General features: G+C 46.4%; 1 protein-coding gene across 6 annotated transcripts in view; it reads left to right on the forward strand.

The window, feature by feature from the left end:
• Positions 1-7,146: 7,146 nt before the first annotated feature.
• VWA5B1 (von Willebrand factor A domain containing 5B1) overlaps positions 7,147-17,077 on the forward strand; it is a 68,985-nt gene continuing 59,054 nt past the window's right edge. For 4 of the 6 annotated variants that reach the window (XM_083512845.1, XM_083512848.1, XM_083512846.1 and 1 more), the window contains exon 1: positions 7,583-7,809. The gene's annotated coding sequence lies outside the window, so the exon portion shown is untranslated. Of the gene's footprint in view, positions 7,532-7,581; positions 7,810-17,077 lie in introns of those variants that run through there. The other 2 variants (XM_083512844.1, XM_083512849.1) reach the window with 2 other exon arrangements.

Raw genomic sequence — 17,077 nt, forward strand, 5'->3', positions numbered from 1 at the left:
TTAGGGGTCTCGCTGCCTTGTTTTTTTCCAAGGTGACATTGCAGCCTTCGCCATGGCAACCGTGTCGCCGGGCCCGAGAGGGTGCTGAGAGGCGCAAAAGCCACAAGGAGACTGTCAATGGGAAATGGCAGCATTGGAAAGACTTAATTGAAGAGCCGCGCACAAGAGACTGAGCAAGGAGAGACTGGAGACATGCCTCCCCAGCTCCCCAAAAGTGAAGCAAATTCAATCTTTTGAAACATTAGCTAAACTTAGGCCTGTAATGCTGACAGAGAAGAGAGGAGGGAGCTGGTGCAATTTGAGTATTAACTTCACATACACATGCAGAGCCAGTAAGCTGACCTCATCGTTTGCTGTATGCATGCCAATGAATCCAGTAAATAAATAAATAAAGTGTTGTATTTTTATTTTATTTAAAAGTATTTGTTGTTGTTTAGTCGTTTAGTCGTGTCCGACTCTTCGTGACCCCATGGACCAGAGCACGCCAGGCGCTCCTGTCTTCCACTGCCTCCCGCAGTTTGGTCAAACTCATGCTGGTAGCTTCAAGAACACTGTCCAACCATCTTGTCCTCTGGCGTCCCCTTCTCCTTGTGCCCTCCATCTTTCCCAACATCAGGGTCTTTTCCAGGGAGTCTTCTCTTTTCATGAGGTGGCCAAAGTATTGGAGCCTCAGCTTCAGGATCTGTCCTTCCAGTGAGCACTCAGGGCTGATTTCCTTCAGAATGGATAGGTTTGATCTTCTTTCAGTCCATGGGACTCTCAAGAGTCACCTCCAGCACCATAATTCAAAAGCATCAATTCTTCGGCGATCAGCCTTCTTTATGGTCCAGCTCTCACTTCCTAAAAGCATTTATAAGTGCTTAATAGATTTTTGTTTTAAAAAAATCTTTATGTAGCACATGAAACTAGCAGTAAACGACAAAACAGCATTACGAAATAAAATGGCGCATCCACACCCTACATTGGGGGTGGCGTCCCCCAAAGAATTCCGGGGACTATAGTTTACCTCTCACAGAACTACAATTCTCAGCACCCTTTAAAAAAGTTAGGGAAAAGTTTGAAACAGGCATTTATTAACTATTGCAGAAAGATATATTCTTAACTCCTGCGTTGTTGTCATCAGGCACTCAAAAATTAAAACAGAAGGCTCCTGCTAAATCTCTACTGGCAGAGTATTCCACAGGACTCGGCTGACAACACTAGACACTCTGATTTCTTGTTATCGAGTGAGCCTCACCAACTCACAGGATGACCAACAATGCTCCTGCCGATGATCTCAGTGTTTGAGGTGGGATATATGGGTTCAGGCAGTCCTTGTAGTACCCTGGACCTAAGTTGTTCAGGGCTTTCTAAATTAGCAGAAGGACCTTGAACCTGGCTCTGTAGTAGATGGGCCGGCAGGGCTGATGCTTTAAGGTGTTGCATGTTCTCAGCCAGATGCCCCCATCAGCAATTTGGTCACTGCATTCTGCACCATCTGGAGCAAGGAGCAAGGATCAGGACCAAGGGCAGCTCCGTGGAGAACGCATTGCAGTAATCCAGCTTCAAGGTTTAAATGTATGGCATGGGTGTGCTCTTTAGGTCATACTCAGTTGAGACAGGGGAGTATGACAATTCAGTCCCTTTGCTACACCAGCTGGCTCAACGCTATCGCTGGTAGCTGGGCTGGCTTAGGGTCTCTCCCTGACCTCTCTCTGCCCCCAAAACATCTCATATCGGAGGTATAAGCCAGCTACTGCCTGTAGGTGAGACCTCTGTGATAGCAGAGGCCACCTTGATGCCACTCTTAGCATCCTACCTCACTGTGTCTAAAAGTAACCTTTGTGTGTGCCTGTTAAAATAACCCATCTCCACCTTCCAGGACTGCAAAAAGATATTAAGCAAACCCACCCTTTATTTTGATGCAGTCCCTTTCCCTATGCCTTCTGCTCCTTGGGAATCCACAAGAACTGGGGAAATGTATCATATCTGACAAGTTTAATGTAGACGCATGATCTAATTGACTGAGTGAACGCTGGGCTGAGCGCCAGGGATGTCTCTGTCCTGCTTATTATGATGTCTCTGTTTTCCTCTCTGCGTCCTTCAGCTGGTGGTGGGAATGACCCTTCTGCAACTCAGCCTTTCCCAACCCTTTGCTGGGAAAAAGCAGTGGCTGGGAGCCAAAGGCGACACGACAGCTTTCTGTGTCTCAGTAGTGCCAGCCTATATTTGTTTACTCAGGAGTAAGTCCCACTGCTCCCATGTGAAGTGACTTTTTTATTTATTTCAGGGGGCCTTTTAAGCAATTCTTGCTACCCCAGTTTATTGATCTGATGCTTTCCCCTGTTGCTTCCACTTGTTTCAAACACTGTGAGATTTTGATCGATGGATTGTGTAAGCTGCTTTGCAACCATCTGCGGTGAAAAGTGGCCTGTAAATATTGAAAGTAAACAAACAGACTGAATAGAATATTCCAGCTTAAATCATTAGATGACAGGCAGTGCAGCAGAGGGACTGAATTGCCACGCTCCTCTGTCACAACTAAGTATGACCAAAAGAGCACACCCATGCCATACATTTAAACCTTGAAGCTGGTTTACTGCAATGCGTTCTCCACAGGGCTGCCCTTGACCCTGGTCCTTGCTCCTTGCTCCAGCTGGTGCAGAATGCAGTGGCCAGATTGTTGATGGGGGCATCTGGCTGAGAACATGCAACACCTTAGTTAAAGCATCAGCCCTGCCGGCCCATCTACTACAGAGCCAGGTTCAAGGTCCTTGTGCTAATTTACAAAGCCCTGAACAACTTAGGTCCAGGGTACCACAAGGACTGCCTGACCCCATCCTCCCTATGTCAATCCCCCTTAAAATCTCACCCTCCCACCCTCTGCTTTGGACACGATTGGGCAGAAACAGCTGGTTACTTATTTTTATGTATATGGGAGGGGGGACATAGGGAGGTTTTCTGCCTTGCCCTGCCCTACAATGGATCCTAGGGCCACTGTTGGTTCCTGGGCAAGTTAATACACCTGCAAGGCCTTCTGACTGCAGGAAAATGCTTCCCTTGAAATCAAACTTAAGTAGCCTAAGGAAGCAGGCTGTGCAGTCATCAGTGCTGGTTAGCTGATAGGAGGCAGCTGCAAGACCTTTGCCCAGCATGCTTTAAAATCAAACCACATGGGCAAAGGAACATTTCCCCTTTGCAGAACAGACCAGCTTGAATAGAGTAGGGAACATAGGATGATTGACAAGCAGGTGTCCCCATGCACTTGTCTCTGGTAGCTGAAGAGGCAAACTTTGGAAGGAATTCACAAGGGCATATTTTAAAGGTCTAACAGCCTATATTCTCATGCTCTATTTTGCTGCATATTTTGTGATTTTAAATTTTTGATGGCGTTCTCTTGAGAACTTCTCTCACTAAAGAGTACTTGCCCTGGATCTTGGTATCCAGGGAATTCTCCTTTGATATTTATTTATTTTCCCTTGCCACCAACAGGCTCTGTCCAGGTAAAGCCAACAGGATGCCCTCCAGATGTTATTGAACTGTCAATCAGACCCAGCTCACATGGCCAAATGTCAGGGATGGTGAAAACTGAGATTTAAAATGTTCACAATGTTGTTGGGAGGATCTACATCATACATCAAAAGTACATCCAGTGTTCGTTTAAAGCACATCATTTCCCCCAAAGAATCCTGGGAACTATAGTTTGTTACAGGTGCAGGGAGTTGTAGCTGTTTGAACCACACATATCCTTCAGATTTCAGCCTTCTCACTGTTAATAACTGTAAAGTCTGTTCAACCAAACAACTATTATTATCATCACCATTATTTTACAACCAAAAGTGGACACTGATGTACCATATGCAATATCAAAATAATCAACAAAGGAGCAATACGCAGCTTAACAATATATTTTGCTTTGTTACAGGATGGCATAAGATAGGTACCAGAATTGGCCAAATTGGGAATCATTCTGACCAGTAACAATGAAGAGGGAACCTTATCTAAGGAAAAACCAAGAACAAAGAGATTGCCAAATCCCCCCCCCCCCATATGAACTCATACTACTTGGAGACATGGGTTTCTATCTAACTGCTAAACAGTGGTACATCGGGTAAAGAACTTAATTCGTTCTGGAGGTCTGTTCTTAACCTGAAACTGTTCTTAACCTGAGGTACCACTTTAGCTAATAGGGCCTCCCACTGCCGCCACGCCGCCACTGCGGGATTTCTGTTCTCATCCTGAAGCAAAGTTCTTAACCCGAGGTACTATTTCTGGGTTACGGAGTCTGTAATCTGAAGCGTCTGTAACCTGAAGTGACTGTAACCTGAGGTACCACTGTACTTAGAGTAGACCTGTTAAATTTATGGAACTGAGTTAGTCATGTCCATTAACTTCAGAGGTCTACCTTGAGTAGAACTAGCATTGCCAGCAACCCATGGTGTTCTGAAGGACCCCTTTGTATGAATAATGAAACCTCACCAAGTTCCCATTCTGCCCTGCCCCTTTGTACCTCTGTGTGATGAATTAATTTTTCTGAGATGGCTATTAATAAAAACCTTTTTGATACCAGGTGTCTGTGATAAGTTTACTTGCAGCCTTCTAGTCCTATGTGATTACCAGCCTGAGGGCCACCAGCAAAATAATTACTACTTGGGGTAGATGTTTCAGTCTTTTTTTAAAAAGACTACGTGAAATGCCAGCAAGGCTAAACGTTTCATCTGCAGCAACACTTACATACCAGGCCCGTTCCAGAGAGAAGGGCTGTGTATGCAATATACATTGAAAGCACATTTGAAGCACACAGCCTCCCCAAGAATTCTGGGCACTGTTGTTTGTTAAAGGTTTCTGGGAATTGTAACTCTGTGAGGGGTAAACTGCAGTGCCCAGAATTCTTTGAGACAAAGAATGTGCTCTGAATGTGCTTTGAAGGTACAGGTGTACCGAGCCTGCAAAGCTTGTGCATACGTTGTGACCTAATAATAATAATAATAATAATAATAATAATAATTTATACCCCACCCTCCCCAGCCAGAGCCGGGCTCAGGGCAGCTAACAACAGTAAAATTACAGTAAAAACATAATGGGGGGGGAGAACCCAATTTAAAATACAGGTTAAAATGCAGCCTCATCAAAACCATAAGGGGAGGGAAACATAAGGGTCAGACTGAGTCCAAACCAAAGGCCAGGCAGAACAGCTCTGTCTTGCAGGCCCTGTGGAAAGATGTCAAGTCCCTCAGGACCCTAGTCTCTTGTGACAGAGCGTTCCACCAAGTCGGGGCCAGTAGTGAAAAGCCCTGGCCCTAGTTGCGACCAATCTAATGACCTTGCGACCTGGGACCTCCAAAATGTTGTCATTTGTGGACCTTAATGTCCTCCGTGGGGCCTACCAGGAGAGGCAGTCCCATAGGTATGTGGGTCCTAGGCCGCAAAAGAAATCCCATTCTCAGGCTGCGTGCTTTGAATCTCAACCAGATGAAGAAAACCTCTGAAAGTGCCTTCCCCAGATCTTCCCACCCCACCCTGACACAAAATCCCTGGATCTGGTGCTGCTCATTGACCTGTTTGTCCTCTTCTCTATGTGAGCTAAGCACTCCCATCTGTAGCACTCTAGAACATTTTACACTTGAGTCCTTTTTAAAAGTGGATCACACAAGCAAGTGCTGCTGTCTGGGTAGGTCTTGGGGGGGGGGAGCAGTCCATTACCACCCCCTACCCCCACTGCAATGCAACAGGGCTAGCTTTTCACATTTTGAAGCAAGGCTGAAATCCTGCACACATTTAAATGGGGGCCAAGTCCCCTTTTACTCAGCAGAACTTACTTCTATGTAGATGTGCCAAAGATCATTCCCATCTAACAGTGCAAGCCTAGCCACATCTACTCAGAGGTCAGTCCTATTGAATTCAATGGGGTTTTTACCAACGATTGAAGAATGGAGGATGAAGTTAATGGACTATGCAGAATTAGATAAACTAACAGGAAGGATTCAAAACCGGCGAGACCAGAAATTCACGGAAGACTGGAGTAAATTTACGGACTATTTGAAAAGTAATTGTGAAGAACAGACGATGTTTGTAGGGTTGCAAGAAGTTTTGTGAGGAGTATTATTAGAAGTATTGTAAAAATGGACAAGGGGGAGGATTTGTTAAGAGATGTAAAGGCAATATAAAGTTAAGAAATGCATAAGAAGTGGTTAATACGGTGGATCATCAGAGGTGCTGATGGAAGTCTAAAAAGATTGCATAAGTGATAAGTTTTGTGGTACATTTTATAATTTATATGTTAAAATTAATAAAAAATATTATACAAAAAAGAATTCAAAGGGGCTTACTCTCAAGTAGTATTGCGGCCAAAGTGAGATGTAGAGCATTGGACTGGGATGTGAGACCCACGTTCAAATCTGCACACAGCCTCAAAAGTGTCTGGTGACCCCTGTTTCTCACCCTGACCCTCTTCACAGGGTTGTTGTGAGAATAAAATGGGGAGGGGGAGAACCATGTATGCCACACCATATGAAGGACCTCATAAATCCAGAATCCAGCTGCACCACTCAGAGACCTTTCTAGCTCAGCATCCTGTTCTTGCAGTGACCTGATAAATAGGAAACTCACAAACAGGATGTGAGTGCAACACCAGCTTAACCCACCTGTGACTTCCAGCAACCAATACTCAGAGGCATATTGCCTCCAACAGTAGCAGGGGTGACAACTTGATTAAAATATGGAGGTGGGGGCAGGTAAGCCCTGCCCCACATAATTAATGGCATGACACAGTGCACACACTCCATTTGAATGGCAATGTTCATCAACTTTGGGGGCCCCGGACCCCTCAAATATTTTATTGGGGTGGGGGGCTGAAGGGACATTGGTCCCTAGGAGTTGGCTCCTATGAACAGTGGAAGGGGAATTTAGGGTCTGTGGCTATTCTCTGTAAAGTTACCTAACCCCCTTTTAAATCCACCCAAGCTGTTGATTATCACTGCAGTTTGTAGCAAATTGCACAGCTTAACTCTGTGAGATCCTGAATTTTCCAGTGTTCAGCTCCATTGGTTCTCCCTCCCCCCAAGTTCTCGTAATAGGAGATGTGGAGAAGTAACCCCCCCCCCCCCAACGCACACACAATTCTCTGGAAAGTCTACTGGAATCACTTCCACTTGTTCCTTGCAAGTGCTGAGTAACGCAGACGATCCTAGAGCAAACTGGGGGGAAATGATCCCAATAATACCAAATAATAACGAATCGCTAATAATCAGGATGCAAGTGCTATTGTCGTAGGATAGATGGCCACCACTCTGGAAACCCTGTTCAGGCGTGCAATCCTGGTCCAGGGTGCTCTCCTGCGTGCTGACACCCCGAAAATACCCTCTGTCAGATGGCAAACTGCTCCAGCCCAGCCGGACCAGCAGGGCAGCTGCAGTTCTCGCGTTTGAGGCAGGTCTGCCTTGCCTCCACCCAGCTGGGATGGAGAGAGAGACCGGTCCAAGGCTTGGGCTGCCGCGGAGCTGGTGCTCCTTATGCCCTTTCCAGGATGCTGAGCGCCTATTGAATCCCACAGGTTGCTGAGCATCCCTCCTTCCCCTCCCTCCCTGATTCCTTATCTCATGTCTCCTCTCTCTGTGTGGCTTTCTCTCACACACTGTCTCTCACACACAGAGCACAGAAGCGGGAAAAGGTTTGCTGCCGGCTTGCCATCGCCTAGACCGGTCCAGCCCGTTCTGGACCACTGAGCCCAGCAAGCGGAGCGAGCGAGCGCTCAGGAACCTGCAAAGTTGATCCGGCATCTCTCTCCGCGACACCACCCCGTTTCCCGGCTCATTTCTCCTTCCAGACAAGGTAGGAAAGACGGGGAAGCAAAGCAGCGACTTTCTCTTCTTGATCTCTCCTTTTTTCTTTTTCTTTTTGGAGGGGGGGGGCGAGGGATGTTACAGATTGGCCTCTGCTGCGGTGCCAGGGTCTGCGTTCCTTCTGCGTGCCTGTCTGTTGACTGCACTTTTCTTCCCATAGCGCCGTATTCCATGTCTAGTTAGTTGTGTGTGTGTAGCTGGGCACTTCACCTTCCCTGTCTGAACATTTCTACAGGCTCTAGTAGCTCCTACTTAGAGGGAGGGGAGAGAGAGAGAGAAAGAGATATTCTGCTTTCCAAAGCATCATTTTCCACCAGTCTCTTAAGGGATGTTGTTGGCAAAGGGGAGGCAGAGTTGGGTGGAATTGGGTGGCAAAAGGCTGGGGCAGCACAGAACCCTCTTGGCTGGCTGAAAAGGGTGTGTGTGTGTGTGTGTGTGTGTGTGAGACAGCACCAGAGCCCCAGTTTCAAAAAAACAACAACAACCCTTCCAAGGTGCCATTGAAGGTGCTGGATCCATCCAACCTCTACATTCAGACTTGTTTTGATGGTCGGTGTCTGTCTGGAGGATATGGGAATAAAGAGTTGCATGAGAAAATCACAGGCTCCCTCAAGCTGCCTGAATATCATCTCTAGATCAGACCTCTTCAACACAATCCATACAGCCTGCAGAGGCTTTCATCTCTTTCATTAATTACCCTCTCTATGGCTGCTAAGCTGCTAGATCATATGAAGCATCATGAACTGTAATCCTCCCCTCTCTCCTCCCTCCCCTCTTTCCTTCTTTCCCACCATTGCTTCTGCCCTCTGTTCCCCTTTTGTTACATGCAGATTGTAAGCTGTGCAGGGCAGGGACCTGGTCTTATGTAGCTCTGGAAAGTTCCATGCACTTTGACTGCACTGTATCAGCACATTGTTATTTGTTAAAATAATCTTAAACCATGGGTGAGGAATGATTTTTGCAGTGCTTTCAAAATGGTTTCATCTATCGCAGTGGAGGGCTAGGGCTGAGAGTCAAGTGCTTTGCCCACCCCCAAAGTCTTCCCCCCACAAGCGCATGGTGTTTTGGACCAGTTAGTAGTGAGAGAAGAGCGTTTGGGGCACATGTTTTGAAGCATAGCTTTAGTCTGTCGAATCACCTTTGCATTTCACCCAGGGGGGCTCAGGCACTGCATGATAAATACCGGTAGGTTCTGGAGCTAATTGCCACTTGATTCAGGTTAAGTCTCACTCTCAAACAGGATTGGCTTCATTTCCCCCCCATTTTTCCCCCTTCATTTTTTGAAATCGCAAGGTTACTATTAGACGCCGTTGGAGCTACTGCATCTACCCACCCATACCATTGTTGTGGAGAAATCAACACCATGACAGCTTAAATACATGATCGCAACTCTAGTGTGTGATACTCAGACTTGGTACAGTCCCTCCTGGGCTAGCAGAGTGTGTGAAATCTCAAGATTTGAATGTGCCATTGCTAAACCTTGGAGCTCCGTTTCACTCCTTGCACTTTTAAGAATTCCCCAGTGGCATTCACTAGAAATCTCATGTCCTCACATCTTCCAAAGGACCTTGGCATTTACTATTTCACCACTTCCAAAAACATGAGGAAATTAACTGGAAATACTATATTCTAGCAGCAAGAAAACTTAACATTCATCTGGTGTGGTTGAGAGTCCAGTACGCTTTGACTAATCACTCTAACAGCCTTGTGTAATTTGAGGTAGGTCAGTATAGTTATCCCCGTACTGCAGATGGGAAGACTGAGGCCAAGCGAATAGGCAGTTACCTAAGGGTAGCTCTTGAGTTTGTGGCCGAGGGCAGATCTGAACTGAGGACATCCTGGTTCACAGCTGAGTTTTGGACAAAGATCCTGTAGTCCTCATACTGGCCAGCTGCATATTCCTGCATTGCACGGTGCTAGATGATTCTCAGGGTCCCTTCCAACTCAACAATTCTATGATTCTTGACATGCTAGAGGGCCACTTATACTCATACTGGTGAAAGAGCACAGGAGATGAGGGCACAGAGGCCTTCTGCTCTGTTTAGACTCGAGTCTCCCATGGTGATGATTTGATGGTTGCAGTGGGGAGTATTGGGTCTTCTCTTCCCTGTCTAATTAGGTTTCCTCTCTTCCCCCTACCCCATAAGTGCGCCATTGTACAGACTAGGAGATGGACGGTACAAAGACCGCATTCAAACCACAAATTTAAAGCATTCTACCACATTAAGCAGTCATGGCTTCCCCTCAAAATACTGGGAAGTGCAGTTTGCTGAGGGAGCTGAGAGTTGTTTGGAGACTCCTATCCCCCCCCCCCCAGTGCTACAATTCCCCGAGTTCTCTGTGAAGAGGGATTGATTGTTAAACCGCTCTGAAAACTGTAGCTGTATGAGGAGAATAGGGGTCTCTGTGCACCCATAACAAACCAGAGCTCCCAGAATTTCTTGGGAGAAGAAGCCATGACTGTCAAAAGTGGTATTATAGTGCTTTAAATATATTCTGAAGCAAAGTCCCTTCTAACAGCATTAAATCCACTGGACAATATATATATATATATATATATATATATATATATATATATATATATATATATTCTGGGCACCAACTTCATTGGTATCCTAGACTTGCCCAGCAATAAGGCTGAGAAGGTAAAAGTGATGCCACCAGCTATGAGCAGCTATGACAGCCACACCCCCAACATGAAAAGAAACACCAATGATTCCCACCAATCACAGGCTGATGAGGCAGCCACATCTGTGTGCCAGCCCGTCCACTCACTAAAGTAGGGAGACACTAGGGGTGGACAAATATATCAGTTTTGGCTTTCGCTTTGTCAGTTTCGGTTTTCCAATCTCAGAATAACTTAATGTTTCTGCAGCAATTTGCGATCTTTGAAAACACACAAAATCATGAAAATTTACCACAATTTTCATGCAAATTTGCTTGTTTTTGCAAGCTATTTGCCTAATGAAATGCTTCTTTGTGTGATGAACATTTCCCATGGGGTGTGCATATTTGTACACACTGGTTGCTTGGGAAACTGCACCCCCAAAACCAGAGGCATGCAAATTTTGAAGGATCATTTTATGTTGGTTTTGATATTGCAGGTAAGAGGAGGACTGGATTTGGTCAGTGGGCAAGATTCTTATTTCAGCCCCCCCCCCACACGTCACAGAGTGAGTCAGCAGTAATTCACACTGTGCATAGCTGGAGTTAACCCTTTACAGTATTAGCGAAAACATAATCTTCACAGATTTGGCTGAGTGTCAGGCCTAATGAGCACAGCAGCTCATCCCAGGTAGGTCCTTCCCCATGAATCAGTTGCAAAGACTGAAAATCCCCACCTGCTCACAGCCATCTAAGTCCCATCCTCTACAGGGCTTTTTCCAAGCAATCGGAGACTGCACTGTGTGTAGCTTGCTGCTGCTCCACCCATTTCAGTCCTCTTCTGTTTCTGGGAAAAAGTGGGAAGGGGAGCTTGTAGCAGCAGAAGGGGAAAACTCCCATGACTCTTCACCAGCCTGATTCCTCTCTGCCTCTGGCCCTCCCTCCTCTGTTGCTTCAGCCTCAGCTTCTGATTCTGGACTTCTCTCTGTCACAGACTCTCCCAGCTCACTAAGTCCTGTTACCTCTTCAGCTTCCAACACCTCCTCTTCCTAGTTTTCTTCCTCTGACTACTCATCGTTGTCCCGCCACCATTCCTTGGGCTCTAAGCTTTCTTCCCTTGGTGGTTCTTCAGCTGGTTCCTCCCACTATTCCTCTGCATCCAACCAATCTAGGACATCCAGCTTGAGCCGAGGCCACCCACTTGTCACAATGTCACATTCACCCAATGCTATACCAGCGGCACTGGCTCCTGGTGGAGTACAGGCTCAGGTTCAAGGTGCTGGTCTTAACCTTTAAAGCCCTATATGGCCTAGGATCCTCATACCTACAGGACCGCCTCTCCTGGTATGTCCCACGGAGGACCTTACGGTCTTCAAATAAAAACATATTGGAGGTCACAGGGAGGTTAGGCTGGCCTCAACCAGAGCCAGGGCTTTTTCAGCTGTGGCCCCGATCTGGTGGAATGCTCTGTCACAAGAGACTAGGGCCTTGCGGGACTTGACATCTTTCCGCAGGGCCTGCAAGACAGAGCTGTTCCACCAGGCCTTTGGCCAAGGCACAGTCTGACCCCGTCCTTTGGTAATCCTCACAGAACTCTAGCCCAATGGTTGCCATTAATTTGATTTTGAATTGATTTCAGAATGCATTTCAATTAATTGATTTTATGTAGACTGTGTTACTTTTATTGTTGTTAGCCACTCTGAGTCCGGCTTCGGCTGGGGACGGCGGGATATAAATAAAATGTTATCATCATCATCATCAGGTGGTCCATTTGGGTGACAAATAAAAGAAAAAAAGTTGTTCCCAAGCTGCCTTTATTGAACAGCTTCTGGGATCAAGTGGGCTTCAGAATGAAAAACTCAGCCAGTCATCTAGGCAGGGCTCCTCCGCACTTAACAGTTGCACAATGAGCAACAATGAGCAGAGAAGGAGGTGCCGTGTGCAGCATGGGCCCATCTCTATGCCAGGAATGGCTTCACCTGTTGTATAGCTGTCCGTCATGGGGCTAACTGGAGCTTGGCTGGAACCAGTAGGTTTGGAACTCCATGAAGGGTTAGCTGCTGATCTCATGGTGGGGCTCCACAAAAGTGGACACCTGAAGCATCCTGTGAACTGTACCTGTTGGAGAGCTGTCTGGAGTTGATGAGGGCCTTTGCCTAGCAGTCCATCGGAAAATATTCCACAAATGAAACAATATTAAAAATACAATCTATAATAATCTTAGAAAGCGAACGGAAAAGAAGAGAAGAGAACTAAACATCCGTTCTTACAACAGAGCAGTTTACAGCATGGATTTAAAACACAGTTTTGAAGTGTGGGTGAATAAAAAAGTTTTTCACCTGACACAGAGGAGAGCCTCTCTGGGAATGCTCTTAGGAGCCACGGTGCCACTGCCAAATAGGGGTGGGAATCTGGAAGTGCAGGAGCTCATCATGAGACGCCCCCTGCCCAGAGCCACACAACCAAGGAGCAGTCAAAAAGAAGTTTAAAACTAACTTCTCTCATGCAACGTCTCACTCGCTTTTTCTGTAAACGTCCCAAATGCAGCAACCTTTTCTCACATTTTGGTTGCCCTTTTCTGAACCTTTTCCAACTCTACAATATCCTTTTTGTGGTGAGTCAATTACAATTACAGTGGTACCTCGGGTTAAGTACTTAATTCGTTCTGGAGGTCCGTTCTTAACCTGAAACTGTTCTTAACCTGAAGCACCACTTTAGCTAATAGGGCCTCCCGCTGCTGCTGCACCGCCGGAGCACAATTTCTGTTCTCATCCTGAAGCAAAGTTCTTAACCCGAGGTACTATTTCTGGGTTAGTGGAGTCTGTAACCTGAAGAGTCTGTAACCTGAAGCGTATGTAACCCGAGGTACCACTGTACACATAATATTCCAAATGTGGTTGCACCATAGATTTGTATAATAACCGTTCTGATATCTGTAGCTTTGTTTTCAATTTATTTCCCATTGCTCCCTAGCATGGAAGTTGCCTTTTTCACAGCTGCTGCACACTGCGTTGACACCTTCATCGAGCTATCTAATATGACCCCAAGGTCTACTAGGACCCTTGGTCCGTTACTGCCAATTCAGACCTCTTAGGCATATGTGTGAAATGAAGATTATTTTGCCTTAACATGCAGCGGCAGAGCAAGCTGATCAGGCACCTGGGGTGGCAAGCGTGCCCTGTGCCCAGGGGCCGGGCCAGCTGACTGTGGGGCCAGGCCACCCGGGACCTGCCTCCTTCCACTCAGCTGCCTTACAGCTGAGGGGGAGGCGGTGGGTGGACTGTCTGGGGCAGCGCAGAGCTGCCAGCAGAGATGCATGGCTCAGGTGGGCTACAGGCCCCGTGGTGAGTGCTGCCCGGCATTTTGTCACCCCCATCAGTGGTGACACCCGAGGCGGCCCGTCCCTACCACATCCCCCTTCCTCCGCCACTGTTAACATGCATCCCTTTACACTTCTTCACGTCAAATTCCACTTGCCATTTTACTGCCCCTTCACTCAATTTGGAGAGGTCCTTTTTGGATCTCTTCATGATCTCTTTTTTTGCTTTGACGACCCTGTACAATTTAGTGCCATCGGCAAAGTCAGCCAGCTCACTGCTCACTCCTAACTTTAGATTGTCCATGAACAAGTTAGAAAGCACAGGTCTATTCTCTGAGCACAACCCAAAGGCAGTCAAATCTCCTCGGCCTATGGCAGCCCCAGTCTGAGGAGGCCTCTCCCTGCTCCCTTGAGATTCTAGGTTCTGTCACACCTACGCTCCACTGAATCAATTTCCATTAAGACTCTGTTCTTCACATGCAATTATTAGCTGTCACATCAAGACTCCATTGTGTGTGAAACTATATTTAAATGGTGCCTTCACTCCTGGAAAATTGCAGCCCCCTCTTTTTTTTATTCACGAAACAGGTTGAGTGTTTTCCTGCTCAACTCACCCCGTGAAATGGATCCTCGGGATCCTGATCCCCAAGAATCTTTCCTTCATTTTGTGCTCTGACACAGGGCGCATGGACGCACGGTTAACCTATGGAACTCATTCTCACAGGAGGCAGGGATGGCCACCAACTTAGATGGCTTTAAAAGAGGATCAGACACATTCATGGAACAGAAGGCTATTGAGGCTTCTAGCCACAATAGCTATTCTCTGCCTCCGTGGTTTGAGGCAGCGATGCTTTTGAATCCCAGTTGCCAGAAACCACAGGAGGGGAGAGTGTTCGTGTGATCAGGTCCTGTTTGTGGACTTCCTATGAGGAATCTGTTTGGCTATTGTGAGAAAAGCATGCTGGATGAGATGGGCCACTGGCCTGATCCAGCAGGCTCGGTTTATGTTCTTATGAGGCTGGCAAGGAAACTAGAGGCGACACGTTGCTTAGACTGTTAACCCAGCTCTGAAGGAGGGATTTGATCAGGTCTGCTGCCTCTCTATCAGGTTGCAAGCTCAGCTGACCTCCTCAGGACTCCGACACCATTAATTGTTGGGGAGAAGAGAAAGCTTTTTCACATGTGGTGGACATGTGAAAAAATGAGAAAACTTTGGAATATGATTTACAACAAATTGAAAAAAACTGTTCAAATATACCTCCCCCCCCAAAAAAAACCGGAAGCCTTTTTGCTGGGGTTGATAGGAGATGAAATAAGAAAAGCAGATCAGAGACTATTTATGTATGCTACGACTGCTGCCAGAATCTTAGTAGCCCAAAAATGGAAGACTCAGGAAATACCAACACTAGTGGAGTGGCAGACAAAAATGGTTGAATATGTAGAATTAGCAAAACTGACCCACAGGATCCGTAACCAAGAGGAAACAAAGTTCAAAAATGAATGCAGTAAATTTATTGAGTATATAGGTAATAACTGTAGAAGTTTAAAGACTGTAGTAGGATTAAAATAAATTTTGTGATGTGTATAGGATGCTATTAAGAATCTGCGAAAAAAGAGAAAATTCAATATGAAAGCCTGTTGAAGGGAGGGAGGGAAGTCCGTGCGCGATGGAGCGTTTAGAAAATAAGTAGACATATGACTGTTGAATTTTAGAGTATTTATTTTGTTTGTTTATGTTAAAGAAAACTCAATAAAGAGCATTTGGGGGGGGGGGAAATGTTGGGTAGAAGAGGAGATTTCAGCAGGTGCAGTGTGCCACACACTTACTGAAGGTGCACAAACCCTCTCCCCTTTAGCATGTAGCTACAACCTTCAGGATTAGCTGAGAGCACACAGGCTGATACTGCAGCCTATGAGACCATCTTACCTTATGGCCTGGCTGGTTGGTTGTGCAAGAAGTAAGGAGCTGAAGGCTGCTGGTCACTGCAGGTCCCAGTTCAAGACACACAAACACGCACACACCCTTCAGCAGCTGACATGACATGTGGAATACTAATGCTGCTAAGCCTTTCATGGATTGGAGGTGTAGATGCACACAAAAACACGACTCCAGTTTGCTGCCTTCTCCACTCCCCACTCCCTACATATGATTTTGCTTTGACTTGCATTTAGCAAAAATGACTGGGAGCCAGCCGAAGAAATTGCTGGCAAACAGCTCGCCTGTCGGTTCAGGGATCTGCATTGTCCAATAATCTGGCAGCCCCCAAAGATTGGCTCGGGCCACGCTCACACGCAACTCAAAAAGCAATTAATGGCCTGTCCCTTTACAATTATTCAGTTCTTTATTGAGTGCATCAGATTCTAGCAGTAAGACTTCCAATTTTGATGTGTTGCATCAATATACATGTGATATTACTGCATCTGGGAATGAGTCTTGTTTCCCTTGTCCTGTTCCTGTACGATCCCTCTGATTTACTCTGCCTGGGGTGCCTCACACACATACACACTATCTCACCCATGAATTCTGGTTTAATTTGAAGAACTTTGAACAGATGCCCATTTCTCCAACAGCTGATCCATGGTTCTGTGACCCGCTTGCTCTTCTGCGCAGAGCAATGCAAATCCATCACTTTTCATGTCTGAATGGCAAGAATGGAGCCCCTTTCCAGCCCGAGGGCTGCATTGCCCCATGGGAAAGCTTCTGGGAACTGCATGACAGGCATTGATGGGTCCAGAGGCAAAAGTGTGTGGGGCCATGGATTCAGTAAGCAATTGTTCAGCCACACGTCTCAGAGGTTCCTATACACACCCTAATCCACATACATCTCTCCACTCCCTATCCAGGCAAGATAGAGGCATCCCAAGGACCCATTCCAATAGGCCAATGCCCTTGAGAAAGGGGTGGACCTGGGTAAGTGGGAGGCTTGCCCTAGGAAGGGGTGTGGCCTGAGGAGGAGTCTTTTTTGAGGGCCAGACTTGTAGGGCTGCATTTGGCTCCTGGGACAGAGGCTCCTCCCTCCCCATAGCATATTTCCCACTGGTCACATCAGTGTAACAGAATGCTGAAATACAGGAGTCCCCATCTGCATTGGCATCCCGCTGGCTTTGGAAGACACAACTGTTTACACAGGCTTTCCCTTGATCTCTCCACCTGCCTTAAACACTGTGCTGTTTGACTGGGATTGCTTTGCTGTGTACCGTAACAATGGATGCTTATCTTTTAATGTTTAAATAACCAGATTTTATATGCAGTCAGATGGGTGGCATACAAATAATAAAATTATTATGCTGTAATTTGCTACAAAGGCATGCAAGTGGATTAACATTCCCCAAG

This window comes from Podarcis liolepis, assembly GCF_965112155.1.
Source record: "Podarcis liolepis genome assembly, chromosome: 7".
In the NCBI taxonomy this organism is placed as follows: Eukaryota; Metazoa; Chordata; class Lepidosauria; order Squamata; family Lacertidae; genus Podarcis; species Podarcis liolepis.